Raw genomic sequence first — 20,493 nt, forward strand, 5'->3', positions numbered from 1 at the left:
CGACATCGTCCAATATTATTTAGAGCCTTAGATGGTAAAAATTACAATTAGATTAAACTTGATATCTCCTTTTAAAATGATATAAAGAATATCCATTGTACAGTGTAAAATCTACAAAAACGTTTAGATAAAACTGTTAGATACCATAACACCTTATTATAGACAACCTAACACAAGATAAGGAGGTTATTCCCAAAATCAAATATCAATTCTGAAAAATAAAACGTGTTCATGACAAGTTTACTAAGAAAACTGAAGAGTGAAGTGGTTTCCCGTTGACATTTTCATTAAGTCAAATAGGTTATCACGTACCAACATTCCAAGCCAATTAACATACAGATAATATTTAGTCCTAAAATTATCTAACTGTTTAAAAAACACTAATACTATCAGAGAAAGTAATGATTCTACCTCAAATGCTTTAAAAGTATTAAAGTTACAAGAAACTAGCCGATCAGGGCTTGCTTCGCTGTCCAACGGGCTGGCCTTTAGAGAATATTTTTCTGATTAATTTAAAGTTTTTATATTTAAAATAGGCTTAAGGAGTGTGTAGATATAAAATTTACGAGTTTTTAATTGAAATATAATGTTTAACGCTAGCCATTTATTGATAACAGGGAATTGGGTTGGGGACGCCGTTTCTTTGTTTAGCCTTGTGTCTGTTCGTGCGAAGTTGTGTTACCAGTTCAGCTGCTGCTATTGACGCAGAACGGACCACGTGATGCGCCGAGAGGATGTGCGCCAACGACTCTCCCGCTAAATAAAGAATCCTTTTTTTTAGTACTAAATATTAACTAATTATCCCTTTCTTTTATTAATAAAACTTAGTAAATAAAATTAATAAATAAAAATACATATATAAAATATAAATAAAATTATTCTACTTTCAAAAATTAAATTACATAATGTGTAAATTACTTGACAACGGACTGCTTCTAGCGGGAGATAGTCGGCCAGTGTCGCCGTGCGCAACCGTCCGGCGCACCACCATTGGTCCGTTCTACGCCAAAAGCAGCAAAAATAAAAATGAGACACATACAGCAAACAGATTCACTCACCATACTTTTTTTATAGGGAGCGATAATGTAAAATAATAAACTAATAAATAATAAACTGACCGGTTCTGTTAATAACAAGGAACACAAAAGATCTGCGTCAGTGTTGAATACAGATACAGTCACTGAAATCAAAGACCGATTACTAGCCTCCCCAAATAAATCGATCAGACGTTTATCTGCTGAAATTAATTTTTCTAAATCAACTGTTCATCGGGTGACCAAACAATTACAATTACGACCTTATTGCATTCAAACGGTTCATCACCTTCTTGAGCTCGACAAAGAAAAACGGCTACAATATTGTCAACGGTTCCGTCGATTTCTGCGTGAGGGAATTAATGTTATGGATTCGTTATTTTTCACAGATGAAGCACGGTTTCATTTGGACGGCTACGTAAACAGCCAAAACAGTAGAATTTGGAGCGCTGAAAATCCCCACGTGTATCACGAAAAACAATTACACCCGCAGAAGTTAAGCGTTTGGTGCGCGATATCGCGGAAGAAAATAATCGGTCCTATTTTTTTCGAGTACACCGTTAATGCAGAACGATATCAGGATATTTTATTTCAGTTCACTGCACTCTTGGAAGAGGAAGACAGACACTGCTGGCTACAACATGACGGTGCGACATCGCACTACGCAGGTTCAACTTCTGATTTCGTCGAGGAATTCTTTGGTAATCGTGTTATCGGTCGAGGCTTGTGGCCACCAAGATCTCCAGATTTGACTGCGGCGGATTTTTTTCTATTGGGTTACCTCAAAGAAAAAGCCTACCGCAACAAACCACGAACACTTGAACAATCGAAAATCAATATTGAACAAGCTGTATTAAATATCCAGCCACAAACTTTGAAAAAAGTTGCAAGAAACGCTGTAAAAAGAATTGAAGCTTGTATTCAGGAAGATGGCGGCCACTTCCAACATTTACTCTAAATGTAAGGTAATGGATGGTAATAATAAAAATTACATTTACATTTACACATGCCTTTTTATTATTTCAATACCTACCAATATAAGGTTTTACATGGGACACCCTGTATATGTACATAAAACACAAGCCACATTCTTTTAAAGTTAATTCGTTAGGTTACTCTATAAAATACTTTTAAAAAAAAACACTCATGAAAAATATATTGAAATTAAATAAAAAATAATCAAGTCAAAAAAATTGAAAAATAAATCAAGCAAGCTGCACAATTAGGCAAAACGGTTGTTATAAATCTAAAATTCTAAAAATTTTCAATGTAATTACAAATTCATACTCTTTGTCAACAAAACTGACTGACCTGACGTTTTAATTTATTATCTTTTTATATTTTTTTATTATATTTTGTACGGTTGGAAATATTATAAATAAAAGAAAATACTGAAAATGTATGGCTTAACATTAAATTAAAAAAAAAAAAATATCTGACCAAAAAAATATTAATTATATAATCATTTATACTCATTACAATTTTTAATAACACATTAATATTGATGTAAAAAAATTTGGCAGCACAAAATAATTATTATTATATGACATCAAAAAAGAAAAGAAAATTTTAGAATTATAGCTATTTACATATATTAGATAAAAATAAAGAGCATCAGCTATATTATGAAAAGGAAAACATCCCTTCCTACAAAAAAGAAAAAAGATATTAGATTTCATAAATCTTAGTAGGGAAATCCTTAAGTTGCACTTGAAATAGTATGAGTGGCCCCTCACGGTCCGGTTAAGAATTATGGTTTCGGTTCGGGAACAGGAAGGAGAAAAGAGTAAAGCGGGTAAGAAGAGACAGAGACAGAGACACAATGAGGGAGAGAGTAACCGTGTGAGGAAGTAGGAGAGGGGGTGAATGAGAAGAATCTATTACGAATCTTCAGAGAACAGCAATTTATATCTTATGAAAGCCATCCTATAATATAAATTATAAAATCCATTTACCAACGGACGTTTGCCAATATTATTGTCTCTTGTAGGCATTGTTATCTTTTCTATGCGTTACCAATAGACGTTTTTGTTTTACAAAATGCTTAATAATTGATTACTGTAACTTGTCTTATCAAACTGTTAAATTACTTTTATTTTAAATAAGACATATTGTAAAATATGTCCATAACGAATAACTCAGCATTATTTAAACGATCTCATGGAACAGCTTTTGAATAAACAAAGAATTAGCACCAACTTGTATAAAAAAAAAAAAACAAAACTGGACAAGTTTTATTTCTGATTACTGTCTAGAACATGATGATGTCAATTAGTGATCGTGCGGTCTACTTTAATATAGTCACTAATGAAAATGATTTTTGAAAAATTTCATCTTCTAACCACTGCATGATAACAGAGTTTTATTCCATATAGATGATTAATAATTTCCGTATGTTTTTTCTAAGTTATAATTCGTCTAAGAAAACCTGCCAAAATCACGATTAAAAATACGAATAAATGGACTATTCCACTTTTCACCTGTTATACGATGTGCAATTTAAATAATCCATAATTTTGTTTAGAGATTATGCAAAAACAAAATTATATATATATATATATATATATATATATATATATATATATAATGTACATTTAAGAACTGATTTATCACGTCCTTTAAATATATATATATTTTTTTAAATTTTCTTCTTCAATTAATAAATTATTTGATATTTCAGCTCTTAGCAAATGTACTTTATTAGTTCTGTTTTGAAATATATTTCTTAACAACACTACTATTGTAAATATATAGTTTAACAATTTCAATTACCAAAGGGATGGAAAAAGGTTGTAAAAAATAACATCTTCGTTCAAATAGGTGGAATCTCGTGTTAAGGAATAGTTTCTAGGCATATCACCAGGAAAAATATTTTAAAACAAATTAACTCCACGAAATCTGTCTACTTACCCTATATAATGTCCTAAACCCATAACGTTAAAATATTGAAATTTTTCAGTAATCCTACTTACCTGAATACTCCTAAATCCTTAATCCTTAACACGTTTAATACGGCGGATAAAAGAGGGACCATAACCATTTTGCTCTACGGGCAACTATAATGCCGTATAGTAATTACATACTATGCGTTACGGCGCATATTGATCCGTTCTGAGGTTTTGTACTGTGCGTGTAGTTTTTATACGGATTTACTGTATATGCAGAACTGGTCGACCTTGGATTTTCGTTCAGTGTACATTTGTGCCGTACTGCATATCACATTGTTTTTAATCTCTTTCTGACTATTTCCTTTTCATATATTTTTATAACAAGTTTTTCAATAAATCATTCATAATACTACTTAATCTTATAAATGCTGATTTTTATTTATAAATTAAATTAATTATATTACGTCACCTAATCCATTACTCATCGTTTTGATTTGTCATCTTATTATTCCTAAATGAAATATATGTTGAGATATTTTTGTTTACAAAAAACATCCATTCAAATGTATATTTTAATAATAAAAACACTGGACAAAATATAAAATTTATTAACAGAAATTTGGGTCTGAATCGCTTCACATAAAATGTTTATACGCTTGCTTATAAACACCTTCAAAATTATTAAGTAACTAATAATTTATTTATTTTTTTTTTTGTCTTCAGTCATTTGACTGGTTTGATGCAGCTCTCCAAGATTCCCTATCTAGTGCTAGTCGTTTCATTTCAGTATACTCTCTACATCCTACATCCCTAACAATTTGTTTTACATATTCCAAACGCGGCCTGCCTACACAATTTTTTCCTTCTACCTGTCCTTCCAATATTAAAGCGACTATTCCAGGATCCCTTAATATGTGGCCTATAAGTCTGTCTCTTCTTTTAACTATATTTTTCCAAATGCTTCTTTCTTCATCTATTTGCCGCAATATCTCTTCATTTGTCACTTTATCCACCCATCTGATTTTTAACATTCTCCTATAGCACCACATTTCAAAGGCTTCCAATCTTTTCTTCTCAGATATTCCGATCGTCCAAGTTTCACTTCTATATAAAGCGACACTCCAAACATATATTTTCAAAAATCTTTTCCTGACATTTAAATTAATTTTTGTTGCAAACAAATTATATTTCTTACTGAAGGCTCGTTTCGCTTGTGCTATTTGGCATTTTATATCGCTCCTGCTTCGTCCATCTTTAGTAATTCTACATCTTTAGTAATTTATTTATATTTGACTTTAATTTTTTTTATCGACATAATATTATTTCGTGATGGTGTCATTGTGAAAAAAACTTTTTTAAATTCATAATATGGAATGCTATTTTATCATTTATATACTTTGAAATTTTTAATTTTATTTTTAACCTTTATTAAATTAATACCATAAATTAATTATATATCATTATAAATTACAATAAAAAAATTTTTATAGAAAATTTGTCATATTTTAATAAAATAAATGATGCTGGCACGGAACAATCCAGCAAAATTACCCCTAATAATTATTAGGAATAGACGCCAAATAAAAATATGTGTAAAAGAACGGTTTGAAATATAGTTGGTTCACATGTTTTCTGAGAGACATCGTAAACTATAAAATCATTTAAAAAATTATTTTTAATTATAAAGAGAAATAAAATATTTTAAACATGTGCCGTAACGCACAGTCGTCAAGTACAATACGGCAACAATGAGGCCTGTACAGCCCAAGAGTTAAGTTAAATAACATACCGTTTAGCACTGTACTGGAATTACGCAAACGACGACAAGCACAGAGCAACTACGTATTACGGCACATATATGCGCCGTACCGCAGCGAATGTGTTAATCCTAAATAGTCTTAGGGTTAACTTAAAAATTGTTTTATGTTTTAAATTTTTTAATAAGAATATTAATAGAGGAATAATAAACTTTAGTGGATTAAAAATGCTTTATCTCTCTGAAAATATACGAGTAAATAAATATATTTAATTTTTAGCTGATTAAACTTTAAATACTAAAGCTGATTAAAATAAAAATAAACTTAAGTCAATTATTCAAATGTAATAAATTAATATTGGAATAACTGTAATTAAAGTTATTGCAATAAAACTGTTTATTTTATTTTATTTTAGCCGCTGATGACATATATGTATGTATTAAAATCGGGTTGAGTTGAGGATGGTTTCATTTAGGGCTAAGGGTTCAGATACGAAATTTTGTTAAAAGTCTCATCTTTTGTTTAAACGCCTGCAGTTGTTTCACGATGCTCATTTATAAGGCACAGAGATAACCTTTTAAGGAAACTGGGGTAAGTTGAAGGACAATTATTTATCTCAATCAGATATCTTCCTAGGAGAAAGTTTCATAATAAATTGTCTTATTTTTCACCCGGAAATACGAACGACCAACATATTTAAAAATCTAACATGGAAACCACATGACTTTCTTGCACGCCTATTAAATTACATAAACACATTTTTTGCTGCACTTCATTTAAACTTATTTTATTTGAAAGTGAGATATAATCCTTCAATTCTTTAATAAAGTGGATAGTTAAGCAATTGCATTGTAGTGGACACCATATTGCATCACATTTTTTTGTGGTGTTCGTATCAGCATTTTATTTTAGTTTATATATTAATTCTGTTTCACGTCGCCAAAGTAGTTGTGTGGTGTAAGAGAGAACGTGTTGGATCCGTAACCATGCACACATCGGTTCGAATCTGTCTTCATATACATATATTTTTTTGGTTTAGATATATTTATTTATTAATAATTATTAACCTGTATAAACATTTTTGAATTAAAATGAAAATTACATAAAGTTTTATTTTACTAATAACTTAGGATTTTTGTTTTATTATTAAATTATTATTTATAGTATTTTTTTTTTACAATCAGAAGTTAATACTCGTAATTATTAATAAATTAATATGTATAAATAAAAAAAGGTTAAAAAAAATAACCGATATGCATTCCCTTTGTAAGATCCAAATATTTCATTAATTCAAATTTTATTTGGCTACAACTCTGGAACCGATGAAAATAAGTACCATTTATGATATATCGTTGAAAAACTCTCAATGATGGCTTATTACTGCAGTTAAGAAAAAATAAAAAATTCAATATTTTTTGCATTTTTATTTTTATATAAAAAATTTCAACATCCTCCGGTTAATCAATTTTGAGTTACACGAGATAAATACGTACAGACATCACGCCGAAAGTAGTCAAAATGGATTCAGGGATGGTCAAAATAAATACTTCCGTTGAAATCTGAAAAGCGAAATTTTTCGCGATCACAATACTTCCTTTACTTCGTACAAGGAAGTAAAGAGAATTTTTTTTGGAATCTGATAAATAACGTCTTTTTAAACAACAAAAAGAACAAAGCACCGAGAATATATGAGAGGTTATCTGTAAAATAAAGACAGTTTCATTGTAAAAAGATTTTCTGAAAACTTTATAAATATTTTTTTATTTTTCTTGAACAACACACGTTATACTACTTCTCTATGTAATCGTCACACGAGTTAAGACATCTATCGTAGCAATACACCAGCTTCAATATACCCTCGTCGTATTCTTCTGCCGCCAGTCCATTTAGCCACTGATTAACAGAATTTTTAAGTTCATCGTCACCCGCTAATTGCTTATCGCTCAAACATTCTTTCAATTTCACAAACAAATGGTAATCAGAAGGAGTAAATTTCCCATCCAAATGTTCACAGTAAATCACGTGTCGGATCCGCTACATGTGGACATGCATTATCGTGCAGCAGGACGACGTCGTTAGTCAGCCGCCCAATTCGCCGATTTTGAATGGTGCGCCGTAACTTACGTAGAATTTCGCAGTAGGCTTCTGCATTTATAGTCGTTCCACGTGGCACGACATCAATCAGCAGTATGCCAAACCGATCCCAAAAGACTGGCCATCAGTTTTCGTTCAAATGGCTGTGGCTTGACCTTTGCTGGTCTGATTGGTGACTGAGGATGACGCCATTTACTTGACTGCCGTTTTTTCTCTGGCGTGTAATACGAAATTCACGTTTCATCGCCGGTAACAATTGAATTAAGGAACTCATCACCTTTTTCTGTGTAGCGCATCAAAAATTCCAAAGCAGTTCCCAATCGGCTTTTTTGTGACTTTCCGTTAAGACGTGCGGTACCCAACGTGCACAACGTTTCTCAAGCCTAAATGATCATGAAAAATGCGACCGATAACAGCTCTTGGAACATCAAGCAAAAGATGGGCCAGGTCGGAAATCGTTGAGCGACGATCTTTTCCGATTTAATTATCGACGCGTTTCAACAAGTCCTCGGTGATTATTGAGGGGCTCCCCAAACGTTTTTCATCGTACACATTTATTCTGTTATTTCTAAATCTTTCACACCATTTTCGGACGTTTCTTTCATTCATTACAATATCACCGTATAAAGCAACCAACTGCCAATGAATTTCAGTCGGCTTAACGTTTTGATGGTTTAAAAAACGAATGACTCCGCGTATTTCACATTCGGTGGCAACATCGATTTTCCTATTCATTTTATAAAGTAATAACTCACACACGTAATCAACAATACTACAAAGCGATAACTTACAGACAACAATGCAGTGTGTACATTACTAGCGCGGCCATGAAAGATATAGGTTCGCCAAGCTTAAGGAAAAATTTCCCAGCGGTCTTTACTTTAGAGATATCCCTCGTATATTTTTTTGTACTATTGATAACTTATTTTTCTTTTAATAGTATCAAATAAAAATATTTAAAATATTGATGAATGTTTCAATAACTCGTAAAGCAAGTGACGGCCATTTTGTTAATAAATACTTTTTTTCAATTAGAGGCCTAAAAATATAAAGCGGTACTGATATAACTTTTACTATTATATTTTTCCTTAAAAATTCAATTATTTTTTTAATTAGTATATAATGATGATTAGTACCATTACTTAGTATTTAATTACAAAAGAAATAAAAAGAAAATGAGCAAATGTAATGAACTTCATCCCCCTCCTTTTTTTTGGTCGATGAAATAAAAGAATCGGTGAAAAAAGAGTAGGATAAAGGGAGGAAAACAAGCAATTGAAAAAAAGGAAAGATCGAAAAGGTTAGATAGGTTTAGGGAAAGAAACAGTGATACGCTCTGGCGGCAGCTGTAGATATTATACTTGATAGCTGCGGCCCATTACCTCTTCCGCCTTCCTGAAGCCAATTTTACAAAGTTATCTGAATCTGGCTAAACTCTGCCACTCGCTACAACCTAATTATCCGAATATCCAACACGGTATACTGACTCCACCCTACAGCTTTGAACAAAGAATCTAATTGATGTCCCATTTCTACGACCTTCATATATGCATTGGCATATATTGTGATAAAAACAAGTAAGTTAATTTTAAAAATGTTTACAATACTGGCTTCTCAATAGATCTTTTAAAAGATATATCTTTCTTCTCTTTTTTATTTTTCTACGAATTGGAATCGGTGTTTACATACAAACAAATATTCTATACCCTCATTCAAATAACATTAAATATAATTTATTACTGATGTTTTTGTTTTTACATTACAAAATGGGCAAGGAGTTAATTTTGTTAAGCACTACGGTTACAACGTAGTATAACCAATATAGTCAGGAGATAATCTGTACCCGAAATAATACGCTCTTTCATCAACATTTAAAACATTTCTTGTCCTGGACGTTTTAAACTACACACGAAAAATCTTCACTGTTATACAGGGTTAGCAATACTTTTATTATATATATGCATACAAAAAAGTGTAAAAAGTTAATTTAATGAGTACACACACACACACACACACACACACACACACACACACACACACACACACACACACACACACACACACACACACATATATATATATATATATATATATATATATATCAATTTAATGAATATATATATTCATTAAATTACGTTTTTTGTACGAATTTTGTAGTCAGTTTTTACATTTAATATAATTTTTTTTTAAATTATTAAATGTAAAAAAAATGCGTTTCGGTATACGCGTCATCATTAGTTACAATTAAACAAAAGTAAAAAAAAATTAACCAAATGATTACACATCTATTAATAATATTATTGAAAATAACTTTATATATGCAAATAAGTTTCTACAATATGTTCTGATTTTGTATGATTTGATATATAATATTATACTATCCTTTATCTAATATTATATTTTTTATTTATTTAATAAATTGAATTGTTTTTTATTTATGAAATAATTGACTAATTTATTTTATTAGAAAAAATAATTTTCGTTAATAATTAAATAAAAATAATCTAAAAATTGTTATTTTAATTAAATTAAATTGTTATTTAATTCCATGGCGAAGTACAAGCGTCTCGGCCATTAATTTAGAGATCCCGGGTTTGAATACCGGTCAGGCATTTTTCATACGCTAAAAATTTCCATTTTCATATTCCCACGTACAAACCTTTCTTTATAATGTTCTGTAGTGAATAAAAAACTTTATTTGTAGTTAATAAAAGTTTTTTTTTATATTTATGTATATAAAATTTAACATTATGAAATTTCATTATTTCGTTAATTTTTATATTAATTAGATTTATTTTTGGTGTAACAATTTTATTTATAACTAACTATTAATGTATTTCCATTAGGTATATAATTTAATATTAAAATAAGATTGCAAGGAGACATTTTAATATTTGTATTTCATTATCAATCATGTGGTTTTTTTGTTTTATTTATTGATTACAAATGGCTTTTTAGTTATGTTTACGTCGATTTTTTTTAATTAAAAATTTTGACCTAATATATATGTATATGCGCGCGTTCGTATTTGTGAATGTATGAAGGAATCCGTTATATTTTATAAGTTACTTAATTCTAATGGACTATTTAAATATGATTCTATTTTTTTTTAATATTATTTTTTTTAAATAAAGCTTTCATTTTGTTTTTCTGTAATTTTTAATTTGTATTTTGCATTATTGTTATATTATTAAATTACTTTAGTTTTTATTTTAGTAATTTGATTTATACTCATTCTGTACTACGCATATATATATATATATATATATATATATATATTGTGTGTGAGTGTGTGCTCTCGCGTGCGCATGTTCGTTCAAAATTTCAAGGTTAAATAAGATTTTTAGCACGAATCTTGCAGAGGAAAATTTCAGTTGTGTGACTGGAATTTTTTTGTATATTATTTTTTAAGGTTAGACAAATATTTAGTAAATTGTAAAATGCAATTAAATTTTTGTATCATCAAATGTCAATTATATTTCTTCTTCATTAATCAAATATTTTAAAAATATATCGCCAAGATATTATAACAGAATAATATTTTATTCAATTATTATTCTCGTTTTAGCTTTAACAAAAGATTTGATGATAAATATTTTAGTTAATACTCCTGATAAACAATTATTCACAGCTAAATCTTAATTTGTCCCACCGGGCTTGTATAACCACCGGGCTTTATTAACAGCTGATTTTCGAAGTCGAAGTTTCTGAGGTTCGAATCCAAATAAAAGCCGGTTGTTTTTATATGGATTTAATTACTAGTCAGTGAATGCCGATGCACTTTGATAGTTGGGGTCCAATTAAACATACGTCTCAGGAATGGTCGGTCTGTGTCTGTACAAGATTACACTTTATTTACATGTCATACATAGCATGCTCATCTTATTGGGCTGTGGGATAGTTGCTTATTTTTAACTAGTTGAACAGATTGTAACGTGCACATTAGAAAAATAAATCTTAATTTAAATGTAGGTACTTTTAAAAAATATTAATAATATTAAGACCTTTTTATAAATAATAATAATTATTTAGGTTACGAGGTACTTTTTAAAAATAATAATAATAATAATAATAATAATAACTACGTCTTAATAACCTTTATTAACAAATATATATTTAGCAAATTACAAGAACTGTTGTAAAAATATAATTTTCAAATTTTTTTGTACAAAGAAAAAATTGAATGAACGATCAAATAAATAGACAACATTCATTACAATACTGAAATTAATAACTCCGAAGGTTGGTCTCTAACTAAGAAGTATTTAGGTTAGTTTGGTAGTTTACTTTCTATAAGGTCGGGTAGTTTTTACCTTCTATAAAGTACGGCGGCAAGTCCTTTCATAAAATTTTGATGTGAATAAGTACGAGAAGAAATAAGGTATAAGTGAAGAAAAGGGTAGATATTTAAAAGGAAGAACGAGTCGATGTAGTAAGTGCAGCGAGCGTTGAATTTAACCTGCATCATAGCCTTCTAGGACGACGACAACGATGACGAAGGAGTAGACTTTCTTTTCCCGTCCTTTGGGACCATTCTTGCAAAGGAATAATAGGGCATTATTGGAACAGCCATTCATAGTCGGCCGCTCGAGTCCCGCTGTACCACCTCCTGCTCCTTCTCCTTCTCGTCCTTAGCCCTAAAAACCAACCGGTAGATTTTCCCTCCTCCTATTACCTTTGTTATGAGACTCGTTTGTTCTGGCACGCACTTTCTTAGCTTTTATTGATTCTACCCTAGCCTGGCCTCCAGGAAAACAATAAAACCGACTGCTTTCCATTGTTTCCTGGAACCGCTTGGAAATAAAGACTTTCGTTCGGATGACTTATCTAAAGAGCCGACTTTCTTACGTTATATTATAGCTGTGCAATATGCTCCAAAGAGACTGGTCTTATTATTACATAGTGAACTGCCACACCTAACTTAAAAACCATTCACCAAAATTTACGATGTCTGTACAGAATTACTTTGAAATTATTAATAAATTCTTGTATTTAATAAAAATAAAAATAACCTACAAACAATAGTAAAGCAGTGAAACTAAGCGAGAAGTACTCTTTACTTATTTTATTACTTATAACTAGGATAGACAATAACTAATAACAAAGATTAATTAAAACTAATAATCAGCGAGATAAAAAAGATACTATGAATAGAATGAAATATTTTACAAAACCTTTTTATAATATTAGTAATTTTTTTTTTTTTTTAAACAAGATGAAAAGGTAGAATTAGTTCAAGAGGTCAAAGACGTCTAAGAAATAAGCTCTAACTGAAAAATAAAATTAAAATTTTTATGATTTTATGTTTTTTATCAAGAATTAAGTAGTTGTATTACAATTAAAGTACAAGGTAAAGTAAACGACAGAGCAAAAAAAAAAATAACAGTTTTAAAGAAGAATCTGGGTTGGATCTAGGATATTTATGACAGGATGCAGATGAGGATTAGCCTGTATTTTCCCTCATGAAAATTCCTTAAATATCATTAATATTTCAACAACCTATATCTAAAAATTGTCAATAATTTACAGTTATTTTAATCAAAAAACATGACCCTAAATATAACACATAAATATGTTCAAAATTAAACTTTAAGAATTTTGGTCTAATTTTTAATTCAATATTATAGAGATTATACAATATTATTATAACACAAAGAAATTATGAACGAAAGTAAAAGTACTTTTTTAACAAAAAAAAAATATAAAAAATTATTTACCAAATAATTCGCAATAGAAGCGTCCTTTTCCACATCTATATCTGCCCATACATTTTTGAACAGAATATGTATAAAAAAATATAATAATAACAAAAATATACATGTTAAGATTTATACATGTTTAGTGACGCCCTCAATAAAACCAAACAAATAGTAAGGATGCAGTAATTTAAGTGATTCTCTCAACCTTAGCGTGGATCACAACCATTCGACGTCAAACGTAGAATAAAACCACGTAGTAAGAGAATTAAGAAAAAGGTGTAAAGATACGATAGTGAAGAAGATGCTCTATCCGCAGAATTAGTACTAACAGTAAAGAAAATATGTCAACACGAAGAGAAAGGTCAAGGTTTCTCTAAATAATGAAGACCCAGTCAACTTAAAATTTTTCTGGAGATCAGAATATCATTTTATTCATCTGAATCAGTACAGAAAATTAACGATTTTACACCGATGAGCTCAAATATTTTTATAAAAAACTTCTTTTCAGAAAAACAATAATGCGCAAACAAACTTAGAACAATTCTTAACGTTTCCTTAAAACAATTCTTCACGCGTTCGTGTAATTTGAGAGGAGGATATAATTAATTGTATGATTCTATTCTTTGTAGAAAAAGTCAAATTGAAAGTAAATAAGAGAATCTATGTAACAGAAAAGGTGAAAATGAGATAAAGGTTAAGATCGGAGTGTGAAACACGCAGGAAACTTATGAATTTTTATTTTTAAGGAGGATGTTTACAAAGGATGGGCGATTTAAAGACGACATTAAAAGCATAATAGCACAATAAAGAAGAAATTTAATGAAAAAAAAAACAACGTAAGAGTAACTAAATACAGATTTTCTAATCAAAAATAAATTTTTCCATGTATTTACATGTTACAGCGCATTACATTATAGAAACACGTACATTTACAGGCCAAAAAAAAAACAAAGAATGTAATATTTTGAAAAAGGGAGATAGAAAAATGATAAAAATTATACGGCAGTTCAAAGAGACAACGATTTTTTTTGACAATTTGAAGATAAAAAGAATCAAAATTTCTTAAGATGATCGTATTAGCTGGAGTGCTGTGTTAAGATTCAAGTTTAATTTCATGTTCTTTAAGTTTTATTATTAATGTGGAACTTTAAATTTTATTTAAAGAAGGACTTTTAAATTTTAAAAGTCCCTCGGACAGCTATACTACACGGCTCCGGACGGCTGCACTCGGCTCAAAGCTTTACTTTACGCTGGCTCCTAGTAAAATAGTCGGTCTTCTGCCAGCCATCGACAATGACTCAACGTATGTTAATACAACATTGGTATATATAATGTTATTACAAGTTAAAATATTATAATACAATTAATTTACAATATAAAATAATAAAGACTATTATTTACTTAATTGAACCAGTAAAACAAAAAAATTAGGATAATTAAACCTAACCAAGGTACTTCAGTAAGGTGGCAGTTATTCAACATTTTTAGTACTCCAGCCGCGGATATAATCTGCAATTTTGAAGAAACATCATTTTAGTATTCCAGAACCTCGGATATAATTTGAAATTTGGAAAAATAATGATTTGGGTCTTCCAGAATCGCGGATATAATCTGAATTTCAAGAATCTTAATATTCAACAAATTACTACAATAAAAGGGCTCGCAACGATTAGATCTACAACATTATTTCCGTAACATCGTTTTAATTTATTACATTTCACTTACAATATTTTATCATTTATGTAATATCATTCGATTCATTTCACATTTAATTTACTTTCTTAATAATTTACATTGTTAATTTAAATTATTAGTATTATCATGGAGAGGCAACAATTAATTAGACAAAGAGGGTTAGTAAAGGTTGCCGTAAGTAGGATTGGCACATTCACTCACAATTATGATCCTCCACAAGGTGATATTCCTACCCTACAAATTAAAATATGAAATGTTCTTCAATTGCAAAGCAAATATGACGTCAATCAATCAGAAATTAAATTGGAATTTGTTGATGAGATTTTAGATTCGGATCATATACAAATAGAAGAAGACTTGTGTACTATCGAGTTCAAAGTGCAACATTTAATAAAATAATAGTAAAAAATCATATAATCAAAAATTTAGTTCAAATAAAAAACTTAAACAAACTAAAACCCATTAATATAGCTTTATTTAGAGATAATGTATTAGACTGACAGCACTATTTTAATATATTTAATGATTTACTACATAATAGAAATGATTTATCTAATATACAAAAATTACATTATTTAGATTCAAATCTGAAGGATGAAACCTTAGCGATTATTAAAAATTTACCAATATAACTAATGAAAATTATATTATTGCTCTAGGATTATTAAAAACGAGATTTGATAAATATATAATTGTATTTATTAATGCTAAATGCATTTTAAGGTTAAATTCTATAAAAAGAGAATCGGTAGATACTTTATCAAGATTTATTAATGAAATTTCCTTATATGTGAATTCGCTTGAAGCAATGCAACTTCCTGTAAACAAATATAAATTTATTGTCGAATTTCTAACATCAAAAATGGATTATAATACTTCAAGATTATGGAAGGAAAAGTTGTCAAATGAAAGATTTCCCACCTTCAAAGGTTTTATCGAATTTCTTAATCGGAGAAGACAAATTCTAGAAAATATTAATGCATTCACTTCAAACACGCAAGCGAAAACCGAAAACGAAACCAAAGAACAGCGTTATAACAATACAAAAAAAAAATCTTTTAAAACGATTTACTTTAAATTCTAATAAACAATTTAAAGGATATAATGTTAGTTATTATTCAAAATTAAATTCTAAGCGATGTTTGTTTAGCAAGTCAAACCATCATTTACAACAATGTAAGGAATTCTTAAATTTGTCCATCAATGAACGCAGAGACTTTTTGGGGCATAATAATTGTTGTTTAAATAACGGCCATTCTATTAATGGGTATTACTCAAAAAAAGTTATCTACTATTTGTACTAAAAAGATAATACACTCGTTCATATGGAAAAAATTAATAATTCTAGTTTAGATAGCAAGAAGCCTGAAAATGAAAATAAATAAAATTAAAAAAAATAAATAAAAATAAATGATGAGACGAAGGAAAACAATACTTGAGGAAGGAAGCACCTACATAAGAACAACATATCGCGTCTAGGTCTATTTGGATAAGCTCCTGGTTAAGAATAAGGCGATTAGAATTAGCTCCCCAGACGACACAACTTGTTGCGGTGGTAGGCCGCAGGAAAATACGCCAAATAGGTACAAACGTTGAGGAGTACGTATTGGGATGATGCCCCACATAAAATATCTGGATGCACAGCCGGGACAGCTCATCAAACATTTGGAAGAAATCTCAGCGAAGGCGGATTACTGGGGTACCTTATGGATCCAAATGGGAACCGAGGGCTGCAAAACATAAGCTTCTGATGACGGCCGCCGTAGCTATAATTTTATGTGCTATACCGATATGATGCAGTTCATTAGACAAGAAAAGAAATGCGAATCGATTGACCTCACTGCAAAGGAGAACTACATTAAAGATAACGACAGCGAGTAGAACAGTGTCGGCAGCAGCGGCGAGTGTGTTGGCAGGAATGCCTCCCATTCATCTTATAGCCCAACACAGGAAAAGAATACACGAGAGTATGATAAGAGAGGACCCTAAAACCCCCCTATGGCAACAGTGGCTTAGGATGAGACACACACTGGAACATGAACACGAAGAATGATACCACGATTAGAGCCGTGACTGGGAAGAGGTCGTGGTGATGAGAGTTATTATGTTGCACAGCTTCTCTCCGGCCATGGAGAATTTGGTGAGTATTTACACCGATTTGGGAAGCGATAGATGCCCAAACTTAATAATTATAACTTTATATATTGTAGCCTACATTCACCTTACCATACATTTTATGAATGTGACAGATGAATTGGATGTAAAGAGAGAGCAGGCCTTGGATGGATAACGCCCGAAAACACTGTAAGCTATATAATACAAGGGGCGGTAGAATGGAAGGTTATAGTCAGATTGGCCACAGAAATTCTTCAGTTTAAAGAAATAGAGTTTCGTGACTGGAGCAGGAAACAGCAAGTATAAAAAAAGGGGAAGAGAAAGACCGAGACTCGGCTACTAGGGGGGATCTGGGAACGGTATAGCCGGACGGGTTTCCTCCCTGGTAGCTTGAGGCAAGCAAGAGGCATGACCTACTTCCGGCCTACTGTGGGGGGCCCGCGAACGGCATAGCCGGGCTCGGTCACCCCGCCTCAGTGATTTGAGGCAGGCGAATCAGGTTAATGAAAGATCCGCCCCGCTGAGTTGAGAATTGGTTGAATGCCGATCCGACCATGAAAGCAGGAGAAAAAAAAGGTCTATTTGGAAACACTAAGAAACAAACATTCCAGAAGCGTCAGAAGCTTCACAAAGTGATTCATAAATTTATAAAAAAGTACCACTTAGGCGATTTCCCGTCTTACTTTGATGATTCGATGTTAATTATTTCTCTTTGTTTCTATGTGTGCTATCCCAAAGGACAAAATTGTGTTGGTCTGACAATACATCCACCACCGTCTGATACATAAAATTATATCTTAGGTGAAAATTTGCAAAAGAATTATGACAGCGAACTAATAGAATTACAGATCGTTTAAATTACGGGAAAAAAAGATAAACCTCCAGGTAAAGTAATGGGAATATAACGGTGAGGTAGTCTCTAAGTAATCTTTTATCTTGTCCAAATAATTGAATGATAAATTAACGTACAAAACGTTATTGAATATAATGCAATTCAACATTTTTTTAAAATAAATGTAGACGAAAGGTATGTGGTATCGTATTATACATTTTAAAAAAGTATGATGAGTTAACTAACGAGAAATAAATAATTTAAATAAAAAGTCAGCTATTTTATTACATTATAGTAAAGGTAGTTATAATTTATTAGTACAATAAATAGTACTTTTTTTTCGGCAAACTTAATAAATTGTCTAATTTTAATTAAAATAAATGTATTAGTGCAAAATCGTTAACAACAACTGGATGGAATTCTTTCAAGTTTCCTTATGTACGTTTATTTGTTTTTTATTCTTTTTGCATCACAACTACGTGACTTGAAATGACGATTATGGCCTGTGCCTATAATAATACTCTACTTTTAAAGTGACATGAAAGTCGTTAATATTTCAGTTGAACGAACAGCTTGCTATAGTATAGCAATTACTTTTCCACACTTGAACGTGCACCGTTTTTTTTTTTTTGCATTTGTTTAAAAAGCAATGATGTTTATAAACTAAATTGGTTGTATTAATTGTTTTCCATCTTATTGTAAAATTTATAAATTGTAACCATTTACATTCATAACGATAAATTTCTTTTATTTTTTATTTCCTAGCAACTGTTCGGAATTCGTTACTCGAAAATGGTAAAGAATATGTTAAAGTAAATTCGTATGTTTGAAAGTAACTTCATGCAATCACTGCCAAATTGTTATTATATATTTTAGATTAAAACATTCAAAAATATCACCAACAAACCCACGAATATGCAAACACATACACGCGCGCGCGCGCATGTATAAAAAGTGAATTTAAGAAGTATCTTCTAATTCTGCTTCCCAATCTCGGCTTCGCCTTATACGTCTTAAGTCATTAATGTTATTGTTCATCAATTAAATCATACCATGGAAATGCACATTTGTTTAGATCCCGGAAAATCAGCTTAGACTTAGCAGGATATGTATACATCCAGACAACCAGAAATGAAAAAGTAAGGACCAGTAGAAAGGAAAATGGATAGTCATTGATAAAGAATAAGCTATCAATTTAATAGATACTACATTATGTAAATAACCTGTTCTAAAAGATAGTTCAAAGTACTTTCCAGCCGGTAAACGTGTATCCAGTCCACAATTCTTCGGGATACTGGAGTATGCAGGTTGGAAAGAAACATTATACATCAATAATTCTGTGTTGATCAGCACATATATGCTGTAACAAAAATATATTCTACTTTAGAAATGAAAGAGCCGCCTGAAAAAAAAGTAATGTGATCCTAAAGTATCATTAGGCCAACCCAAAATTACATGTGGTGTACAAGTAGCATATATTTATAATAGTCAACATAAAATCATTGACTAGTAATGTTCCCCTCCGAACCTGATACTGGAATATCTGACACTCCTAATACTCCTGATACTCCCTAAAGACACTCCAATATTTCGAGAGATTTTGGATGGAATATGCATCTATTGACTGGAGAGAGCCTTGAATTTATATATATATATATATATACATACACACACACACACACACACACACACACACACATACACTAGTACGAATGCTCTCGTATGCGGAATACTAGTATAGTGTTTTCTATATAACATGTATTCACAACACTAGTAAGAATATTATACGACTGTGGATGTTATAAGAATATTATACCAGATGGGTACCTTTTAAAAAAAGGATATATTCGGATCAGGATCAATTATGATGTTTCACAGAGTTCAGCATTGGGGCCAATACTGAGGAATATTACGTATGACGAAGTCCTGTCCATCGCGCTTCACATTCGGGTTGCTCTTACCGAGTTCGCCGACGACTTGGCACTGTTGGTGATGGCGAAGTCGAAACGGGCGATGATGAACACTGGCTTCATAAATAGATCGGGCTTCATCTTTCGCCGGAGAAAATCCAACTGGCACTAGTCTCAGGTAGGCGTAAGCTGACTCCCATTTCATTTACAATTGGTACCACGGTAGTCCACCCTACACCCTAGTGTAGTGGTAGTCCAGTACAGGAGTAGTCCTGCAGTGAAATATCTCGGGGTGTGAATAGACAAGAATTCCACGTAGAATAAGTGTTAACAAAAAACGAAAAACCGGCTACCACGACCGGTCGGGTAATGGCCAACATCGCGGGTCCTCGCACATCGAAGCGGAGGGTCTTCTCTCTGGTGTGCTTTAGAAAGTACTCTATGGAGGACAGAAAACTGCGATTGCTGC

At 31.1% G+C, this 20,493-nt stretch overlaps 1 protein-coding gene across 1 annotated transcript in view; it reads left to right on the forward strand.

Annotated features, from left to right (window-relative positions):
- Positions 1-20,493, forward strand: part of LOC142328804 (discoidin domain-containing receptor 2-like) — a 309,180-nt gene that overhangs the window by 146,849 nt on the left and 141,838 nt on the right. The gene's annotated exons all lie outside the window — the stretch shown is intronic.

Source organism: Lycorma delicatula, chromosome 8 (genome assembly GCF_047948215.1).
Source record: "Lycorma delicatula isolate Av1 chromosome 8, ASM4794821v1, whole genome shotgun sequence".
Lineage (NCBI taxonomy): Eukaryota > Metazoa > Arthropoda > Insecta > Hemiptera > Fulgoridae > Lycorma > Lycorma delicatula.